A 7068-nucleotide genomic window follows, 5' to 3' on the forward strand; every position below is an offset into this window, starting at 1 on the left:
GCAGAGTGGAGCACAGAGCTCAGCTGCCCCTCCCCTGCAAGCAGCATAGCCAGAGTAGAGCCCATGGGGGGTCAGGTGTGGGCTGGCTGCTGCAGGCTCAGGGGGCAGGGATGGCTTCCCACTGCTGTGCACACTCCCAGGGCAGCAGAGGGACCCATACCCCCCAATCTGCCCATGGGATGGGGGCAGGTGCAGGTTGCCCGATGTGGCCTTGGGCTCCGCCTCCCCACCCTGCTTCTCTCCCTCCAGGGTCTCCGCAGCCCAAAGGATGGGATCCGACAGAGCAGAGTAGGGCTGAGTGAGGACGCTCCTTGCCACTGTGAGGTCTGCACTGCCCTGGCAATGTGCCCCCTGCCTCTCCCACAACAGCAAGGGGCACAACCCCACACCACTGTCCTTGCTGCTGCTGGGCAGGCAGAGGATGTTTTGCCAGGGCAATTTGGGGCTCGCAGTGGCAAGGAGCTTCCCTGCCCAGCTCCACTCTGCCCTGCCATGCACATGGCACCTCCTCCCTGACTACTCTCTTCCCGCTCCCCCCAGCCCCTTAACAGGCCGAAACTCTGCCAGTCTGCTGAGCTCTTCGCAAAAGCACAAAATCCACGTTTCTCCATTAAAATGAGAAATCCACATTTTTCTCAGGTAAAAAGGGAAATCCATGTTTTTCTCCATTTTTCCATGGGAAACAGAAAACCTGGATCCCTGCTGATGAACCACGCTCAACTGAAACAAGCTGCCAACCTACCATTTTGGGAAAGCATCAACACTACTTACAGTCTTCAAATATGATTTCCTTGCATTTCAGTGTCATCCTTGCTGCTGAACAGGAACTGAAGTCTGATTCTGAGAGTTTTTCTGGGAGCTTGGCCCAGAGCCTGCTAAAACTAAACTATCAATAGATAAACAGTCCCACCAGCTCTAGATACAGCTCTTCACTGATCAAAATTTGCTAGTTACACGACATACAGAGCTGAAGCATATATACAGGTCAGAAACAAACTGTGAAGTCACCGGGAGCTGAGGGGGCTGCAAACAAGAGGCATTTCAGTATTAATATCCATGGTGCCTTGCACCCAGGGAGAGGAAAGAAATAGCACAAACATAAAGCTGCAGAATGATCCTAGTTGCTATAGGCACTGTATTAATACAAGTCATTCTTCAACTTGTCTTCTCAAGAGTTCAGTCAGTGACACAATCACCCTGTAAATAGGTACCTATGTTGCCAACATCAGACTTTTAAAAAAAGAGAGAAAAATCCATGCTACTTGCAACTTTATAATACTGTTTGCACTCTCAGCTTGTACAGCGAAAATCACTAATGTTAGCTCTACTTCAGAATATCAATCTGGATTTCAAGCATGGCAGAAGAATGCCTGCCCATTATAAACCTAATTGTTTTCCTTGTTCTTTCAAGTATACTAGGGCAGTTTCTCTTCCAGTCTGTGCTGGCACCTGCAGCAGTGTAGCGATGAAAGTTTCACTTCCCCTACTCATGGGCTAGCACAGAACCTGGTGTAGGCTTGTGTCTGTCCCCTGCAGTGATCCACTAAGTTGCACCCCTGTTGCCAAGGCCTCCACAGGGTTTTATAGAGAGAATATCTACTTTTTCCTGAGCTATATTCCACCTCATCTCCTTGTGGATGTCTGCACCCCACTGCCACTTCATTCCCTGGACCACCACAAGCCAGGATCTACTATGGAGGTGCTACAGAACCTGCCTGAGGTCTGGTACATAAGTCACTTGTAGGGGGAGTACTGATGAAGGGGAACTAACATCCATCATTCCTTTTAGTACAAGAACAATTCACACCACAGGTAACTGGTCTCTAACAAGAAATCAGGCCTACGGAGGAACACACTCCTCTCAGTTTCCAGATTCTCGTTTATTGTAAAAACAAATTATATTTTGACTCAAACTCAAGAGGACAGTGCCTCTTCAATATACTAACAGTGGCTTATTTTGTCCACAAGAGGATCAGTTGGGACAAAGACAGAGAGGCAACCATAGCAAGTTTGAGAAAGCTGAGGTTAAACTAAGCAGTTTGGGCAATATTCATTATTCAAGTGAAGGAGTGACAAACAGTAGAGACAGAACAGGAATGTCTAAGCAGGGAGTTATACTGATGTAACACAAACACCAGTTTAAATTCACAGCTTGTCTACATGGGCGTGTAGACTAGTGTAAATGAAGCCCTAAGAAAGCACAGCTATATACTGATGGGAAAGGAACTCATATAGAAGAGTGCTGCATGTAAAATATTTACGTTTGTGGCAGAAAGTCAAACTGAGTATGTTGTACTGCAACAAAACTAATCACAATGCCTCCTATGTTTGCAACTTTGTTATTTGCGACTTTAACCCATTGCAGCTTGTCACTAGGATGCAGAATATCCCCATCTAGTGGGCTCTTAACAGATGTAAGGACCATGAACTTGATACCTAACTTCAGTCAAATCTTCTCTCACAATAGTTTCAAGTATAAGTGAAAGGAAAAGATAATCAGGTTGGATTTGCCTTGAGTTCAGGTAGTCTGATTTTTAAGTTTAGTTACACAGGTGTAACTTCTCTCACGGTGACCATGAGGCCTTTGGGTCCAAGCCAACTCCTCTGTCAACTGCAAAGTTATCATCAGTATCAGTGGGAAAGAACAAAGCATTTCATTTTCTTCTTCAGTTTGCCAGTCACTTGTATTAGAAATATGTTCTTGCTTTCCTTGCTTTTTGGTTGTTCATCCTTCCTTGGCTGTTCAAGTTTGCTGCATCTTTTCTTAAAATTAGGCTGTAAGCTTTTCAGGAAAGGACCCATCCCCTCATGGGTTTGTTCACTTAGGACAGACCCTCTCCTTCCCTTAAGGCCTTTATATAGGGCTAGAAGTACAGATAAATAAATAAATGACAATAGAGAAACTAAGAGTCACATAAGGTCAGCCTCATGGCAGCAAACTGTACTGTCAGGCAGCCAACTTGGATTTGATCTTAGTCATAGTTCTAGGCCTGGAGTAAGTTCAAAAAAGAGAAAAGGGCCTTAGGTCATTATATTTACCCTAAAAAAACTCACATATCCTTTCTGTGCAAGATCACACTACATTATGAAGTGCTGCAATAGATCAGTGGTTTTCAACCTTTTTTGGACCAGGACCCATTAGTAAATATCAATGGCCAGTCCTGACCCAGTAAATAGTTTAAGTAGAAAACACACAAGTATTTTGGCCCCAAAAGACTTCTTACACTGTAAGTGAAAGCAGCTCAACAGTCCTATTTTTGAAGACAGAAATCAACATCAAGAGGAAAACATTAACAGCAATATCAACATCTGATCCTCCATTACCCAAGTGCACATTGCCAGTGCCCGTCACTCCTGACTCGCAGACCCCTGACCCTGCCAGTGTCCCTCACTCCCAACTTGCAGCACCCTGAGCCTGCCAGTGTCCCTTGTCCCTGACCCACAGCTCCCTGGCCCTGCCAGTGTCCCTTACTCCCAAGCCACCCCCCCAGCCCTGCTGGTGCCCCTACCGACCCACAGCTCCCTGTCCTTGCTGGTGCCCCTCATTCCCGACCCACAGTCTGCCTGCCCACTCCTGACCCACAGTCTGCCTGCCCCTCCCCTGCCAGAGGGGGCCTCCAGCTGCCCCAATCCAGAGCAGGCCAGAGCATGGCGGCTGCAGCAGCTCTGGCTCATGCAGGCAATGAGCAAGTCTAGCTTGGTGGAGCAAGTCTAGCCCCAGTGTGGTCTGTGAGGATGGGGAGGGGAGGCCTGTGGCAGTCCCAACCCTGGACTGGGGCTCCTGCAGCCATGCCAGGCAGCCTGGCCACAGCCCACCCCTGGGCAGCATCTGCCAGCCTCCTCACCCCTGCAAGCATGGGCACCAGCCCCAGTACCACCGGCCTGGCCACACAGCTCCCATGCACCCCTGAAGGGCCCCACCACCCCCTTGCCCCACTGAAGGGGGCAGGCACCTCCACCCACCCCTCCTGCCCTGCTGCAGCCTCAGCACCTAGACACCTTTCTTCAGTGCCAGCAGGCACCTGCCCCCCACATTCCCCTCCATACACCCGTCACACACACCCCAGCCCCCAAGCCCGGCTCCCCATAGACTTACCTGCATCCAGCTGCTGGGTCTGCTCCCACCACTCTGCCTGGCTGCATGCCTGCCATGTCCATGTGCGCACGCAGGCACACATGGTGCCTCCTGCCTCCAACTGCCCCAAGCAGCTACTTGCAGGCTGGAAGGTTGCCAGCCTGCAAGGGGAAACCCGTGCTTTCCCAAGTTTTTACGTGACTGTTTGCTACCCTTTCAAATATTCTTGTGACCCACAGGTTGAGAAACACTGCAATAGATGTATCTGTGCCCTCACCCTTACCACTAGAAGAAAATGAAAAAAAAATCCTCCTTAGAAAGATACAGCACCAAGTTCATACACATGTGCATGTATAAGCACACAGCAGCTTGCATGTAAAGAATCTTCTCCCCCTGGCAATATAAAGGTTTTCCTCTACTGTAGCATCTAATCACATATTACCTACATAAGAAAAATGGATTCCAGTAGCAATTGCACTGTGCACACCCACAGCCACACCACAGGATATAAATAGCCTACCACTAACAGACAAAAGTGTTACCTGGAATCTCTCTGTGGCAGAGTACTAAAGTGCTCTTAAACCCCAATATCTGAGAACCTGCTCTGGCTAATGAGAGCTATGCCCAGAGGTAAATGTCACAGGAGTAGAATCTTTGTTTCTAGTGTAAAGCAAATCCTGACTATGTTCCTAAGTGCTCTGAGAGGAAGCTGGAAGTTTGCTGATAGTGATGCTATTTGTGCCACTATATTCAAGTCTATGCCAGAATTCCCATTAGTAGCTCCTCCTTTTAGAGACTAGTCTCTCACTCTTGAAATGTGTCCACCAGAGTTTTGGCGAGGTAGTGGGGCCCAGAGATAGATACTGGATTTAGAGTCCAGGGACCCGTCTTCTAATCTAGCGGTGCCATTGACCTACTGTGTGATTTTGGGCAAGTCACTTATATATTTTTCCCCTTTCTACCTTTTGTTTCACACCCTGAAAGAGGGAAATGAGACTGGGGCAGGGACTGTCTCTCAGGATAGGTATGCCTTAGCTGGACCTCCATGTGCTACAGTTGAACAATAAGGGTATCTAGTTTTGTTATGCCTTTTCCTTAGGATGGACTTCTTTTTCTTTTTAAGGACAGCTGCATAGAAGGGAAAGCAAGAAGAACAGTAATATTTTACATTTGCAATATGCCTTTTCAATCTGCAGGATCTCAGAACTTCCATTGTTACAAAGGCAGTGTCCTACTGCTGACAGATATGCCCCCCACACACACTTACAGATGACTGCTACCAACTGATGTGCACCACACTGCACAAGTGATAACTGAACAGTGGAAATGCACACAGAGACGAGCAAGCCTGGGTGTTTACACTCTCATCCAAGATCAACAGACCTGATTTTCTGCTGTTCTCAACCTTATGCAGATGTTTACATTGGTACAATGCATGTGTAAACCCATGTGCATACTACAGATGAGAAAGTTAGTATGTCACACTCTGTTTGCACTAGGTTAAGGGAGCAAGTGAGGTTTGGAGTAAGAGCATCAGACTCAGGTGGCTCTAGTTAGACAGAGCAGATGTCACCATCACCTACTGCTACTGTGCATCAGGCCTCGTGCGTGGATTACAACCAATTGTGGTGTGACAAAAGTCAAGTCTACCCCTTAGTTTTAACAACTGTGTTGGATGGGAACTCCCCCGAAATCAATGCAGATGGACTACCTGTAACCATGTGTAATAAACAGAATAATATACAGCCCTTAGTGTGGATCAGGCCCTGTCTGGCAAGCCTCCAAGATATTAGAGCACTTCTCAACCTTTTCAGACTTGAGCCACCCGTTGACAGACTCAAGGCACCCCTCACTAGACTTCAGGCAGCCTTCAATAGATTCAAAGCACCCCTTGAAAAGAGTGAAAACTAAGAGCTGGCACTTTTTGATGACAGAAAACAGAGCTGTTCTTCTGTTGCAAAGCCCACAGCAGGACAGAATGAGTTTGACATTATGGACACAGTGCTCAGCAGCTGGCAAAGAGGTAAACAAAATGTTAGGGATAATTAAGGGAATTGTAAACCAAACAGAAAGTATCATCATGACCCTTTATAAATCCATGGTGCATCCACACCTTGAGTACTGTACCCAGCTCTGGTCCCTACACCTTAAAAAGGGATAGAGAAGAACTAGAGAAGGTGCAGAAGGGCAACAAGGATGATCAGTGGTAGGGAAGGGCTGCCCTACGAGGAGAGAATGAAGAAGCTAGACCTGTTAGTTTAGAAAAAGAGATGCTTGAGGGGCAGGGTGTGATAAGGGTTTATACAATACTAGATGGTGAAGAGAAAGCAGATGGGGATTTATGATTTACTCTCTCACAGAAACCAAGAACTAGGGGTTGCCAAATGAAACTAGCAGGTAGCAAGTTTAAAGCTAACCAAAGGAGCTTCTTTTCACACTTTTATACCAGGTGTCATTAACGGCTGGAACCTGGTTGCCACCAGATGTGGTAGAAGCTGAGAGTTTAACCAGCTGCCCAGAGCGACTGCACAAAGTCTTGGAGCAAAGGGGCATCAGTAGCTCTGGAGCAGGGGAGTGCAGCCTCGACTCCAGACTTCCCAGACCAGGGGCATCAGTGCTTCCCAACCAGCGTGCCGTGGCACAAGAGCGTGCAGTCAGAAATGAACAGGTGCGCCGCCGAGTTTTGCCATGGCAATGAGCTACAATAGGTACGAGGAGGGGGAATGCCTTAACCGGTGTGCCGGGGAAAAACGTTGTTAATGTAGGTGTACCTTGGGCTGGAAAAGGTTGGGAAACACTGCCCGAAATACTGGAGGCTGCAAGTGGGAGAGGAAGGGGAGGGGGGAGCCCTAGTCAGACCCGGGTCTCTCTGCCCCGCAGCATCCAGCCCAGAGCAGCTCTTCTGACTCCCGTTTGAAATCGTGGGGGCGATCCTGCAACTGCTGGGGGCAACCTAGCAGTGCGAGGTGACCCGAGGCCCCCGGGAAAGGATC

The sequence above is a fragment of the Gavialis gangeticus genome, unplaced genomic scaffold (genome assembly GCF_001723915.1).
Source record: "Gavialis gangeticus isolate Ggan-Ray unplaced genomic scaffold, GavGan_comp1, whole genome shotgun sequence".
NCBI lineage: Eukaryota > Metazoa > Chordata > Crocodylia > Gavialidae > Gavialis > Gavialis gangeticus.